This window comes from Sycon ciliatum, chromosome 8 (genome assembly GCF_964019385.1).
Source record: "Sycon ciliatum chromosome 8, ocSycCili1.1, whole genome shotgun sequence".
NCBI lineage: Eukaryota > Metazoa > Porifera > Calcarea > Leucosolenida > Sycettidae > Sycon > Sycon ciliatum.
Window position 1 is genome coordinate 21,253,737 of NC_088650.1, and position 15,709 is coordinate 21,269,445.

Sequence of the window (15,709 nt, forward strand, 5' to 3'; positions counted from 1 at the left end):
ATCTGGCTCTAAATCTTTCTCCTAATCCGGCTCTAAATCTGCCTCTAAATGTAAATCTGCCTCTGCAGAGGCAGGACCAGAGCAAGAGGCAGAGGCAGAGGCAGATTTACAGGAAAATTTACAGGAAGAATTAGAGGCAGATTTAGAGGCAGATTTAGAGGCAGGGGCAGAAACAGAGGCAGAGGCAGAGGGAGAAGCAGATTTAGAGGCAGAGGCAGATTTAGAGGCACAATTAGAGGGTGATTTAGAAGCAGAGGCAGAGGCTGAGGCAGATTTAGAGGCAGGTTTAGAGGCAGATCTAGAGGGTGATTTAAAAGGAGATTTAGAGGCAGATTTAGAGGCAGATTCAGAAGCAGATTAAGAGGCAGATTCAGAGGCAGATTCAGAGGCAGATTCAGAGGCAGATTTAGAGGCAGATTCAGAGGCAAATTTAGAGGCAGATTCAGAGACAGATTCAGAGGCAGATTCAGAGGCAGATTCAGAAGCAGAGGCAGAAGCAGAGGCAGAGGCAGAAACATGGGTAGAGGCACAGGCAGATTTAGAGGCACAGGCAGATTTAGAGGCAGATTTAGAGGCAGATTTAGATGCATATTTAGAGGCGGATTTAGAAGCAGATTTAGAAGCAGATTCAGAAGCAGATTCAGAGGCAGATTCAGAGGCAGATTTAGAGGCAGATTCAGAGGCAGAGACAAATTTAGAGGCAGATCAAAGGCAGATTCAGAGGCAGATGCAGAGGCAGAATTAGAGGCATATTAAGAAGCAGAGGCAGATGCAGACAGAGGCAGATGCAGAGGCCTCTGAATCTGCATCTAAATCTGCCTCTGAATCTGTCTCCAAATCTGCCTCTTAATCTGCCTCTGCTTCTGGCTCTGCCTCTAAATCTACCTCTGCCTCTTCCTCTGCGTCAGTCTCTGCCTCAGCCTCTGTCTCTGCCTTTTAATCTGCATCTTAATCTGCCTCTTAATCTTTCTCTGAATCTGCCTCTGCCTCATACCCTGCCTCTGAATCTGCCTTTGAATCTGCCTTTGAATCTGTCTCTGAATTTGCCTTTAAATCTGCCTGTGAATCTGCCTCTAAATCTGCCTCGAAATGTAACTCTAAATCACCCTCTAAATCTTAGTCCGCCTCTGCCTCAACCTCTATATCTGCCTTTGAGTTTGCTTCTGAATCTGCTTCTAAATCTTCCGCTTTACCTGGCTACAAAATTGGCTCGAAATCTGCCTCTGCCTCTGCGTCCGCCTCTGATTTTGCCTCTGCTTCTTCCTCTGTTCCTCTGCCTGTGCCTGTGCCCGTGCCTGTGCCTCTACCTCTGCCTCTGCCTCTGAATGTGCCTCTCATCCTGGCTCTAAATCTGCCTCTAAATGTTAATCTGCCTCTGCCTCTGCCTTTACCTCTGCAGAGGCAGAGGCAGAGGCAGAGGCAGATGCGGATTTAGAGGAAATTTTACAGGAAGAATTAGAGGCAGATTTACAGGCAGATTAAGAGGCAGAGGTTGAAACAGAGGCAGAGGCAGATTTAGAGTCAGATTTAGAGTCAGATTTAGAGTCAGATATAGAGTCAGATTCAGAGGCAGAATGAGAGGCATATTAAGAAGCAGAGGCAGACGCAGATACAGACAGAGGCAGAGGCAGAGGCCTCTGATTCTGCCTCTAAATCTGCCTTTGAATCTGTCTCCAAATCTGCCTCTTAATCTGCCTCTGCCTCTGCCCCTGCATCTGCCTCTGACTCTGCCACTGCCTCTGTCTCTGCCCCTGCCTCTGCCTCTGCCTCTAAATCTGCCTCTGACTCTGCCACTGCCCCTGTCTCTGCCCCTGCCTCTTAATCTGCCGTTTAATCTGCATGTTAATCTGCCTCTGAATCTGCCATTAAATGTCCCTCTTAATCTCCCTTCTAAATATGCCTATTATTTCTGCCTCTGCCTTTGCCTCTGCCTTGTACCCTGCCTCTGAATCTGGCTCTGAATCTGGCTCTGAATCTGCCTTTGAATCTGTCTCTAAATATGCCTTTAAATCTGCCTCTGAATTTCCCTCTGAATCTGCTTCTAAATTGTCTGCTTAATCTTGCTCTAAATCTAGCTCTAAATCTGCCTCTGCATTTGCCTCCGCCTCTGCTTTTGCCTCTGCCTCTGCCTCTGCCTCTGAATCCTTCTCTGACGCTGCCTCTGAATCTGCCTCTTAATCTGCCTCTAAATCTGCCTCTAGATTAGGCTCTAAATCTTTCTCCTAATCCGGCTCTAAATCTGCCTCTAAATGTAAATCTGCCTCTGCAGAGGCAGAGGCAGGACCAGAGCAAGAGGAAGAGGCAGAGGCAGATTTACAGGAAAATTTACAGGAAAATTTACAGGAAGAATAAGAGGCAGATTTAGAGGCAGGGGCATAAACAGAGGCAGAGGCAGAGGGAGAAGCAGATTTAGAGGCAGAGGCAGATTTAGAGGCAGGTTTAGAGGCAGATCTAGAGGGTGATTTAAAAGGAGATTTAGAGGCAGATTTAGAGGCAGATTCAGAAGCAGATTCAGAGGCAGATTCAGAGGCAGATTCAGAGGCAGATTTAGAGGCAGATTCAGAGGCAGATTGAGAGCCAGAGGCAGATTTAGGGTCAGGTTTAGAGTCAGATTGCGTCTCATCCTGGCTCTAAATCTGCCTCTAAATGTTAATCTGCCTCTGCCTCTGCCTTTACCTCTGCAGAGGCAGAGGCAGAGGCAGAGGCAGATGCGGATTTAGAGGAAATTTTACAATCAGAATTAGAGTAGGGATATCAGCGAACGCACTGCGCAGCCCATCTGCGCAGGTCAGCCTGGCCCATCTACGCGCGGCCGACAAGAAAACTCATGAACACTTTCATTTTTTTGCAAAATAAATCGTGCGAAGAAGATGCACGGAATGGCTGAAAACTAGGCTGAGGAATAGTAGCATCCAGAGACTCTCAAACAAATTCATGGTCCATCGCTTCTGACAATGGCAGCGAAGACATCAGGGAGCTTATTGCAGCAACTCTCTACCCAGCGCGATGCTGGTTACTCACCAGGGCAGGGCGCTTCCATCGCGCAAGAAATGGCCGCGAGCGAGAAATGGAAGTCCGATTTTGGAACGATCCAACCAGGGAAATTCCTTGAAAATTGGCCTGAACACCTCTCATACTGGTGTTTCACGATGTGCAAACTTTCAGAGAAATCGACCGGGGAGAACGTGGTGAGTTCGTGGGTCCTCGAGTATCGCGTATGATTTGAATGGTCGCGGGGACAGAAGAACAGTAATTTTACGACTCCCAGCGGTGCAAACAGACCGCGGCCATGTTTTCTCTGTCGGCCGCGATCACGTTCAAAAAATCGATGACGCAATGCATGCGCAGAGGCCTGCGCAGTGCGTTCGCTGACATCCCTAATTAGAGGCAGATTTACAGGCAGATTAAGAGGCAGAGGTTGAAACAGAGGCAGAGGCAGAGGCAGATTTAACGGCAGATTTAGAGGCAGATTTAGAGGGTGATTTAGAAGCAGATTTAGAGCCAGATTTAGAGGCAGATTCAGAAGCAGATTTAGAAGCAGAGGCAGAGGCAGAAACAGAGGCAGAGGAAGATTTCGAGGCAGATTTCGAGGGTGATTTAGAAGCAGATTTCGAGGCAGATTTAGAAGCAGATTCAGAAGCAGACTCAGAGGCAGATTTCGAGGCAGATTTTGAGGCAGCTTCAGAGGCAGAGGCAAGTTTAGAGGCAGATTTAAAGGCAGATTTAGAGGCATAATCAGATGCAGATTCAGAGGCAGAATGAGAGGCATATTAAGAAGCAGAGGCAGAGGCAGATGCAGGTAGAGGCAGAGGCAGAGGCCTCTGAATCTGCCTCTTAATCTACCTCTGAATCATCTGTCTCCAAATCTGCCTATTAATCTGTCTCTGCCTCTGCCCCTGCATCTGCCTCTGCCTCTAAATCTGCCTCTGCCTTTGCCACTGCCTCTGTCTCTGCCTCTTAATCTGCCTCTGCCTCAACCTCTGCCTCTGTCTCTGCCTTTGCCTTTTAAATTTAATCTGCATCTTAATCTGCCTCTTAATCTGCCTCTGGATCTGCCTCTGAATCTGCCTTTAAATTTCCCTCTTAATCTGCCTTTTATTTCTGCCTCTGCCTCGTACCCTGCCTCTAAATCTGGCTGTGAATCTGCCTCTGAATCTGCCTTTGAATCTGCCTCTGAATTTGCCTTTAAATCTGCCCATGAATCTGCCTCTGAATCTGCCTCTGAATCTGCCTCTTAATCTGCCTCTAAATCTGCTGGTGAATCTAAGTCCACCTCTGCCTCTGCCTCTAAATCTGCCTCTGAAGTTGCTTTAAATCTGCCTATGAGTCTGCCTCTGAATCTGCCTCTTGATCTGCCTCCAAATCTGCTGGTGAATCTAAGTCCGCCTCTGCCTCTGCCTCTAAATCTGCCTCTGAATTTGCCTCTGAATCTGCTTCTAAATCTTCCGCTTAATCTGGCTGTAAGTTCTGCTCTAAATCTGCCTCTGCCTCCGCCTCTGCTTTTGCCTCTTCCTCTCTGCCTCTGCCTCTGCCTCTGACTCTGCGTCTGCCTCCTCCACTGCCTCTGACTCTGAATGTTCCTCTGATCCTGGCTCTGAATCTGCCTCTAAATCTGCCCCTAAATTTGCCTCTGCATCTGCCTCTGAATCTGCCTCTAAATCTTCCTCCTAATCCGGCTCTAAACCTGCCCCTGCCTCTGCAGAGGCAGAGGCAGAGGCAGAGGCAGAGGCAGGGGCAGGAGCAGAGGCAGGGGCAGAGGCAGAGGCAGAAGCAGATTTCGAGGCAGATTTCGAGGGAGATTTCGAGGGAGATTTTGAAGGAGATTTAGAGGCAGATTTAGAGTCAGATTCAGAAGCAGATTCAGAGGCAGATTCAGAGGCAGATTTGGCTGACTTAAGGGCAGATTCAGAGGCAGATTTGGCTGACTTAAGGGCAGATTCAGAGGCAGATTCAGAAGCAGAGGCAGAAAGAGAAACAGAGGCACAGGCAGATTTCGAGGCACAGGCAGATTTAGAGGCAGATTCAAAAGCAGGTTCAGAAACAGATTTAGAGACACATTCAGAGGCAGATTCAGCAGCAAATTCAGAGGCAGATTTCGAGGCAGATTCAACGGCAGATTCAGAGGCATATTCAGAGGCAGATTCAGAGGCAGAATGAGAGGCATATTAAGAAGCAGAGGCAGATGCAGACAGAGGCAAAGGCAAAGGCAGAGGCCTATGAATCTGCATCTAAATCTGCCTCTGAATCTGTCTCCAAATCTGCCCCTTAATCTGCCTCTTAATCTGCCTCTGCCTCTGCCTCTGCCTCTTCCTCTGCGTCAGTCTCTGCCTCAGCCTTTTAATCTGCATCTTAATCTGCATCTTAATCTGTCTCTGAATCTGCCTCTGCCTCTGCCACTGCCTCGTACCCTGCCTCTGAATCTGGCTCTGAATCTGCCACGGAATTTGCCTTTGAATCTGTCTCTGAATTTGCCTTTTAATCAGGCACAGGCAGATTTAGAGGCAGATTCAAAAGCAGATTCAGAAACAGATTTAGAGACACATTCAGAGGCAGATTCAGCAGCAAATTCAGAGGCAGATTTCGAGGCAGATTCAACGGCAGATTCAGAGGCATATTCAGAGGCAGATTCAGAGGCAGAATGAGAGGCATATTAAGAAGCAGAGGCAGATGCAGACAGAGGCAAAGGCAAAGGCAGAGGCCTATGAATCTGCATCTAAATCTGCCTCTGAATCTGTCTCCAAATCTGCCCCTTAATCTGCCTCTTAATCTGCCTCTGCCTCTGCCTCTTCCTCTGCGTCAGTCTCTGCCTCAGCCTTTTAATCTGCATCTTAATCTGCATCTTAATCTGTCTCTGAATCTGCCTCTGCCTCTGCCTCTGCCTCGTACCCTGCCTCTGAATCTGGCTCTGAATCTGCCACGGAATTTGCCTTTGAATCTGTCTCTGAATTTGCCTTTTAATCTGCCGTTAAATCTGCCTCTGAATCTGCCTCTAAATGTGCCTCTAAATGTAACTCTAAATCTCCCTCTAAATCTAAGTCCACCGCTGCCTCTGCCTCTGCCTCTGCCTCTAAATCTTCCCCTGAATTTGCCTCTGAATCTGCTTCTGAATCTTCCGCTTTATCTGGCTCCAAATTTGGCTCTAAATCTGCCTCTGCCTCTGCCTCCGCCTCTGATTATGCTTCTGCCTCTTCCTCTGTGCCTCTTCCTCTTCCTTTGCCTCTGCCTCTAAATCTGCCTCTAAATGTAAATCTGCCTCTGCCTCTGCCTCTGCCTCTCCCCTGCCCCTGCAGAAGCAGAGGCAGATTTAGAGGAAAAATTTCAGGAAGAATTAGAGGCATGTCGTACTGTCTACAATCTTCCCTTGTCCCGTGCTGCACTGTTCGTGGATACTGATCACACTCTGACCACACTCCAGTAAGGTAAAGATCTACGTGTAGCACTCCGTGTTGTGTTGCTGTTGAGTTTTCACTGCTGCACTCGGCCATGTCCTAGGCTGGAACTAGATAGCTAAAATGCAATGGACTATTCTTACCAAGCGGTTCCAATCTCGCTGTGAATTTTCCTGTGAAATTGCCTGCGTCCTTCAACCATTGTTACATCTGTCTTTTCAGCCTTGTTTTATGGTACCTTTTGTCAGTTTCTTCCAATGGCAGTGTGGTCAAGTGACTGCACGGTCGCACTATTGAACATGTTTGTGAGGTCTTTTTCTGATTTAGGGAGTAGCGGTAATCTCAAATGTACATATCCAGTCAGACCTTGCTTAACCGCACACATCCATTTTCCACTAAAATGTCCTGGTAGGCAAGGGAACTGAACACCGGTTATGTTGACTACACCGCGTATGCTGTAAATCTGTAACCAGCTATTTTCTTCGGGTTGGCGAGGGATCTGGATAAAAGAGGACCGGATAAGCGAGGTCTGACTGTATCGTGTGATTTCATGCGACGATTGGCAGGGAAATGTTTTCATCACACATGTTGGAATGCCTTCTATCTGATTGGGAGATTTTGCACCACTGATCAAGCATATGATCTTTCAAATGCATGTTCCGCATCACAAGTGTATACAATATCTACCGTTGAAACTAGAACTTTGTGTATAGTGTGAGGATCATATACATATTGATGTTCATCGACCTGTCCTGTTTTGTCCGAGTACCTTTGCCACAGGTCTGTGTCTCTGTATGCTTACTACAGGAAAGGTGCAAACACTTCACACTCATTGAAGGTGCATCATTAAGATGTGCAGTTTACGCTACGTTTCATCATCTTAGGACACAAATGACTACTTTCAGACCAGCCTGCAATAAGGTACTACATGTGTGCCATGTAACATTCTGTGACTTACTCATTGCTTTATTCAGTGTGTTACTGAGGAAACGACCCCCGGCTGCTTATTATGCCCATGTCTGGTTTATAAAATTGAAAGAAACTGAGTGGAACCAGCTAGAGAGACAAACCAATAGGGAGGTTTCGCTCTACATAATTACGTATGAAAGTCTGCATATCGTACGTGCCATGGAGAGACGGCAACTTTCATCCGTAAATCTCTCTAGCGATATCCGCAGGAAAGCGGTGTCCTACGTTCGGCCCTCAGTAGGATTTTTTGTATGGTTTTCGCAGTCTCTGGGTTTTATCCACGGCAAAGTTCAAGCTGCGCAAAAACACAATGTCCACAGCACGAGGAAAACTACCCTTCTATAATGTATTATATATACTAGTAAATCTGGAGAATGTGGTCTAGGTCCGTGGTGTATGCGGTGGGCGCATGCAGCGGGTGCGACTCCAATGTAGTAAGGCATGCTTCAGATCGCGGAGAAATAACGTAGAGCGAAACCCAACCCATCACGTATGAAAATTACGTGCAGTTCCTATGTAAGTTTCATAGTCAAGTGGTTTGCTTCACTGTCCGAAAAGTGCTCAGTACCCATGTAGGGCAGAGCATTGTACACAAAATAGAGAGAGAGAGAGAGAGAGAGAGAGAGAGAGAGATTGGAAGCTTTGTCACAACTCTGAGTTTCACTTATTACTACGATCATCAGGCAAGGCAGGTTGTCTGATGATCATAGTAATACGTGAAACTCAGAGTTGTGTGTAAGTTTCGTACGTAATTACATGGAGCAAAACCTCCCCGATGCCCCGCGGGTAGCTAGCAAGAGGGCTGCTTCTTACCTCGAGCTTTGTGTAGTACTACATGTCGAGTCGATTATTGGATAACAAATAAGATCGGTTATTACAAGTGCACTCGGAGTCCCTGGAGTGAAAGTTAATCGCACGATGAATAGAAGGAGAGGACATAGCTGATTTTTGTTCGGCAGCTTACAGCCGAACAAATGAACAGTGCTTTCTTAGTTCCGTCCCTGGTATTTGTCACTCTTCGAGGTCAATTTCCATTGGCAAGAGCTACAGCGTATCATTAGAACCTATGTGTTCTTTGAGTTGGAGGATTGGTGTTCCATTCTTATCGGTCTTCGGTTATGTTCTCCACCCTATTTGAGTTCTTCTTCTTACCATCTTTATAGAGGACTCTTTATGCCAGGTTAATAGTAGTCAGTTTAGTTATATTCTCTAATGAGTGACTCAAAACTCTGAGTAACAACAGAGAGAAGACTTTGTTGTTCCGCTGCTGTGGGAATGTTGTGTTACATACTTGGCCCGGTTCATCGCAATTGTCGCTTATCTATCGCCTGAAGCATGATACATGAATACTCTCCGAAACTAGAACAAATTTCAACAATCGAATCTGATGAAAAAAGTCAAAGACATGAAGCAAGGCCAAGGTTACAAAAAATGTTTATACAAAAGAAAACAGCGATGGAACGCGTTGTTGCACTCACGCTTTCACAGGTCCTGAGTTCATCCGACTCTGTATCACTTGAGTTGCTGTCACTTGAGCTGACATTCGTTGGTGTGTTTAGCTGCTGGCGTAGAGTATCTCTTGCTTTCTCTGCCTGGTGTATGGCAGCGATGGGAAAGGAACAGTTGTGGCTGTCACTTCGGCGCTTTGAGGAAGGCGGGCAGCTTGACCTGTATGTCACCACCGAGTGTTTTAACAATGCCTTTAAATGAGGCACACCGCCCTCTCCAAACAGCTGTCATACGCCCCACTGGACATGCTGACCAGCTTCAGGAGTGCTAGTGCCACGACGGAACAACCAAAGCTTCTCGGGCATCGCATCGAAAACACCGTTCTTCTCCAGTATAACTCTGCCGTGACTGTCACCCTCTCCAGGTCAGGATGTCGATTTCCCCTGCTCCAGGTCCGGTCTTCGATCTGCTGCATGCCCTTGGATTTCGCTGCAGTGAATGTTTCCATTCACTGCAGCGAAAGGTTCCCCACTTTCCCATTAAATTCGTACGAATCGTAATGCCACTTGTGCTAGTCGCGATGATTTTTTTCTCTCTTGTCTCATCACAACCTCCCAAACGAAAGTGGCTAAGATATCGCGATCGGACTGGTTTTTGCCTGTCAAAAGGTACGTGGAAGATAAGCGACAATTGCGATGAAATGGACCAAGTGTAATTATGTGTGCATACTCTGAAGATGCATCATGTACAAATGTAAACATTGCTGGGTTGCTTTTGTGTGTCGCTGATTTTTAGGTGATTTACGGAGGCTGTTCCGAGAGGCAATGGACTGGTCTGCAATTACTGGTCCTGTATTCCTGTCAATGGAGAAGCGATTTGGCCAGATCTTTGTTGAGTATTCCTTGTTGCGATGTCCTCTTACTCTTTCCCGTTCTCATGCGTTCATCACCCTTGTAGTGGTTCTGGTAATAGGAAATAAAATCCTTTGAAGGGGCTCCCACACAATCTCAGCTGAAGCAGTTAATTATCTGGCTTTCCTGTGGGAGAGCAACGCTATAGAAGTAACCAGGTTGGGAAACCAAGTGTCTTCAAAATCCAATTTTGGCAGTTTATTCCAATTCCCGATTGCACTGGGTGAAGGCTGTTTATAGCCTAACTAAATATTCCAACATTCAGTGGAGATTCTAATGATTCACTCTGGGCAGATGTCAAATTTAGTCGGAATTGTTTTTCAGGCCAAACTCTGTGCGTTTACGATACATCAGTTGTGCAACGTTGAAGTCAGCAAGAGGTTGGGAGGGGGGGGGGGGGGCGGGAGGGGCATCGTGAATATGCAGCCATGCTTTGGCCCTGACACTCACCAGAATTTAATTCCATTCCTTAAATCTGTGGTCATTTGTATTGAGTAAGGCTGTGTACTGTGTGTACTTTGTGTTATGTGTGTTATGTGTGTTCATTCCAGATTTTAACCTGCCAGATTTCCACCATGGTTCCATACCCCAAAAGGGAGGGGCAAAACAATGCAGCAACTTGGTGTTGCAGCATTGGTTTGCAAAAATGACAGGTGTTCCGTTCCATCATGGGGCTTGAGGGTTTGTTAGGACTGGGGCAGGGGGAAAGGAGGTCTGCTGGTGATTCCATGACCTTTCTGGTCTAAACAAAGACTGAAAGGAAACTACCGATCTCGCCAACTGAACTAAGCTGGATTGAAATTTAGTTTGGAAATCGGCAGCTATTGTACAGAAACTCTTTGCTTGCACTTGACAACCCACTATGGTGTTTTCACCATAGATGGGCTGAATATAAACCAAAATCATATTGAAATTTCCAAGGAAGATGTTGGGTGAAGAGTGTAATGCAGATCATGATCTGACATGTTCTATTTTCCCCAAAGGAGTACACTAGCAACAGACTGTCAGTAATAATACTTGCAGTAGTTACTAGAGACGTTTGTATGCCATCACAATATTCTCATAGGAATGTATGGTATGTTATGCAGTTCTTTTTGTACCATTATTTCTTCTTCTTTTTAATCTACTCTTATTCTCTTTCCCATGATTAATACTGAATATTTCCTGATACCAGTTGTACCTGCATGGCTGCTTTTTCACCTGAAACAGATGTCGTCACACTGGCAAGCATATTGCAGTGCAACCAATAGTTTCTGGCTGTGACTGAAGAATCAGCCAGATGATGCTGAACAGTAACCTCAATCCATCCATTTTCATAACTCTTCACTACATATCACATTTTTACTATCCTAGAATTTCCTCTAATCACATTCCATCCTATATAATTTTTTCATATTTTTGACCCTGTGCAAGGGAGAGTTGGTCCTGGGTGTATGCAAAGGGCTAACCCTGGGGTAGCTAGGAATAGATCAGGGTCAGGTAAACCCTGTAGGTCATCTCTTCAACATCAAGCGCTACGCTACGACCAGCTCAAGGCGCGGACCTACCACGTCTTTGGTAATTATGTCGTTCTGTTTTGTACCCGGTGTATAGTACTACACAATGTCATACTTGTAACCTTGTTTCCCTCTTGCATGGGCTGACACCTTGTGTATGCAATGGTTTGGTCCCGGGTTGCATGGGGAGGTTCACCTGGGCTGCAAGGGAGGGTTGGTCCTGGTTGCATGCAAGGGGCTTGCCCTGGGCTAGCTAAGCATAGATCAGGGTCAGGTAAACCCTGTAGGTCATCTCTTCAACATCAAGCGCTACGCTACGACCAGCTCAAGGCGCGGACCTACCACGTCTTTGGTAATTATGTCGTTCTGTTTTGTACCCGGTGTATAGTACTACACAATGTCATACTTGTAACCTTGTTTCCCTCTTGCATGGGCTGACACCTTGTGTATGCAATGGTTTGGTCCCGGGTTGCATGGGGAGGTTCACCTGGGCTGCAAGGGAGGGTTGGTCCTGGTTGCATGCAAGGGGCTTGCCCTGGGCTAGCTAAGCATAGATCAGGGTCAGGTAAACCCTGTAGGTCATCTCTTCAACATCAAGCGCTACGCTACGACCAGCTCAAGGCGCGGACCTACCACGTCTTTGGTAATTATTTCGTTCTGTTTTGTACCCGGTGTATAGTACTACACAATGTCATACTTGTAACCTTGTTTCCCTCTTGCATGGGCTGACACCTTGTGTATGCAATGGTTTGGTCCCGGGTTGCAGGGGGGGGGGGGGTCACCTGGGCTGCAAGGGAGGGTTGGTCCTGGTTGCATGCAAGGGGCTTGCCCTGGGCTAGCTAAGCATAGATCAGGGTCAGATAAACCCTGTAGGTCATCTCTTCAACATCAAGCGCTACGCTACGACCAGCTGAAGCTCCAGCATCATCATCCTGGGTAATTATATCCTGGTTTGTATACTTGCGATGCATGTACTCTTAGTGCATCCCTGCAACTTTCCTTTGCATGTCTGATTTCATGTAGACTCTTTTGCCTTTGCATAGTTTTTAAATTTCCATGCAACCGTGGCCACATAGGCCGCTGTTGCATGGTTATGTTACTGAGCAGCTGTCCAATGTTTTGCTCACAACCCCCCAGATAGGTCACCTCAAGCCGCATGGCAGTTGATCCCAAGACTTCTCGGATATGGCAGAACGGTGCCAATGGGTAGAGTATACCTTGACCGAAGGTGCGTCAGATGTGTCTGTGTTTGCTGGGGGTAGCTCAATGCATGTACTCCAATCATACCGCAAGATGCATTCACTTGCTTCAAGTTTACCGAGTTGGTTGAAATGTGCTCAATATGGGTGAGTGAAGGGAAGATGAGATAAGCAAACAGCATAAAAAGATGCAATTGGCATTGTTTATACCATGTTTCCAGAAGCTTGCTTGCATTGGGTGCCTTGTGATTTGCTCTTTTCACCCTATCTTCATACCAGACCTTGATAGAATTATATTTGGAAAAGGGAGGGAGGGGTAGTTCAATGCATGTATTTCCATCACAAACTTCATGTAGATGCTTGAATCATTTGCTTGAATCAAGTTTACCGAGAGTGTTGGAATGTGCTCAATATGGGTGGGTAATGGGGAGACGAGATAAAGAAACAGCTAAAAGAAAGCAGCAATTTGCATTGTTTATACCGTGTCTCAGGAAGCTTGCTTGCATCGAGCGTCTTGCAATTTTCTCTGTTTTACTTGGGTCTAACAGGTGGATGCTACCTATATTCCCACCAGCCCACTATTTGGGGGGGGGGGGGTGCAAGTATTCCAACTAACACAAATACAGTTCACTTACTAGAATCAAGTTTACAGAGTGTTGGAATGTGCTCAATATTGGTGGGTGATGAGGAGATGAGATAAGCAAACAGCACAAAACTGCAATTGGCATTGTTTATACCATATCTCCAGTAGCTTACTTGTATTGGGTGTGTTACAATTTACTCTGGTTCTTGCTAACTTTATTATGTTGCATATGTTAAAACTTTCATGCTCTTTGCAAACACATGCTATCACCACTCTACTAGTAGTGTGTGACGGATTTGTGTGTTCTGCTGTAATTACAACCCGTGTATAAGGTACATCGACGTGGACACTGCTGCCTGCTAAACCATCACGGGTGCCTGCTCCACCACTGCTCTGAATACCATCAGTTGCGTCATCGCTAGGGATGGGGTAGTGGACCGAAGCCCCATCCCAAAAGTCTACAAGGTAAATATCACCTGGTGATGAGTGCTTAAATTTATCTTGTTAGCAACACTGGCAGATGAGCAGTGCTATTTTTCAGCTCCTCTGTTATAGTGGACATTATTTAGCAAGGAAAGTTTTGAATTTCTACCATAACGTGCACTGTCTAGCCGTAATACTTGTTTGCTAAAGGCCCCGGACTGTAGTGACAGAATGTTTGGGGTGTAAGGATGCCTGGCCCTGATTGTTTGTCAGTCCTGTTTCAATGTATGGGGTTTGCATGCAGCTTGGAGGGTGTATGCCCATTAAGTTCTGTCCCATGCATCCAGGCACTGCTTATCCGTGCACCCGCCTTATGTCCCGACATTGACAAAACAAAAATTTATATTCAGCGCACGCTTCCCATATCCCTTCCACGATGCTGTCTGGACGAATTTGCCCGCCCATGTAAAACATTTCCTTGAAAGGCTTTGTGCAGTGGTGTTGGATAAGATAGATAAACTATATGCATTGCACCGTGTTGGTGTAGACAAGTACTTTGTGATAGCATACACTGAAGGCATGATGTAGTAGAATGGTGTTTGATCTATTGCATTTTGTTTTCGAGTTACCCCGGCGCTGCAGATATCATCTCCATCGTTTTGTCAAGGAATCACCAGCACCTCCAGCTTCGCCTCTAAAATGCATTGTGCAGTGCTAGAAAAATGGTTCTCCTCACGGCTTCTCCAGTCTTTCATGTCTAAATTCCTTTCCAGAATGCCGCCATGACAGGAGCCATTTTTCTGATCTGCATAACGTAAAGCCCCGATGGAACGGAACACCTGTCACCCAGGGGTATGTTGGAAAAAGGGGAATGTGGTCTCTAAAATTTAATGCTAGTAAAGCTAGATGCAAGACTTGCAGACCAAAAAAGCATCATTAATTTGAAAAAAAGGAAAACCATAAGAAATATTACTCCCGGTTAAAATCATGAAAAAAACGGAAAATAGGGACAGACCTATCGCCAATTTTTTCAGGGTGGTCGGCCCTTTTTGTTTATGACGTCATTGCATACTTTCAGGTGGTCTCCATACAGTTGAATACCTGCCATACAGTTGAATACCTGCCATACAGTTGAGTACCTGCCATACATTCAGATGCCTGCCATACATTCAGATACCTGCCATACATTCAGATGCCTGCCATACATTCAGATGCCTGCCACACATTCAGATGCCTGCCATACATTCAGATACCTGCCATACAGTCAGATGCCTGCCATACATTCAGATGCCTGCCATACATTCAGATGCCTGCCATACGTTTAGATACCTGCCATAGTTTGATTAAGGTGGCAGCCTGGTCCTAAATTTCATATGGCATTCAATTAGGCCTTGACAGATTATGCTAATATTTTGGTGAAATTATGCTTTTCGCATTGCTGAAAAAATAATTGCAGCATTATGCTATTATTATGCGAAAAGTTATCATATTATGTGGCATTATGCTCACATATGCTGCTAATGTATATGATGGTTCTGTGCAAAATAACAGGTGAATTTTTTTGTAGAGGGCGTTGTACTGTAGTAGCAAAAGTTCAACGGGGTCAACGCACCGTCCGACCTACCTATGACCGTCACCCTGGTCACTGATTGTAGTGGGCTGGACATGTTATCAAGTGAGTCGTAAACCTACGCCTTCCTGGTGTGTCCACTTGTACTTGTACTTGTAGAACATGTACAACTGTATGGAATTTGATGCGAACAGGCGGATTAGTCCAATTTTATGCGATTCGTATGCAATTTGCCTCGAATAATGCGATTATTCGATTTTGGTAGGAATTATGCGAAAAATTATGCTAGCATAATCTGTCAAGGCCTACCCCCAGTGTAAGCTTTCCCCAAATCGGCCCGGTGTTTTTCGCCCATTCGGCTTTTCGCTCAGCTCAAAAATACATCAGATTCGGCTGCAAAGTCAGCTGCTTGTTCGAAAATCGACTGGAAAATTGGAATACATGTACATGTATAGTGGAAAATCCGCTAAAAGAATTGTTGGCATATTGGCTTCAATATTGGTGAGATATTGGAAGATTTGGTATATTTTCGGCGATTCTCAAAGGAACCCTCGAAAATCGGCGAAAAGCTTAGCGATTTTTCGATAAGTATCGTTTTCGACGAATTCTTCTGCTGCCAATTTGGAGATTTTACTAGAACCGGTAACGATCTTCCTAATGGTTAATGTTTGTTTGAGAGGAGGTCAAAGGACACGAAGCTTGTACACAATGCTGTTAAAA

At 45.8% G+C, this 15,709-nt stretch overlaps 1 long non-coding RNA gene across 1 annotated transcript in view; it reads left to right on the forward strand.

Moving 5' to 3' along the window:
- Nucleotides 1–15,709, forward strand: part of LOC135822311 (uncharacterized) — a 52,878-nt gene that overhangs the window by 14,440 nt on the left and 22,729 nt on the right. The window contains exon 2 of the long non-coding RNA XR_010554471.1: nt 10,928–13,461. This is a non-coding gene — a long non-coding RNA (uncharacterized LOC135822311). The remainder of the gene's footprint in view (nt 1–10,927; nt 13,462–15,709) is intronic.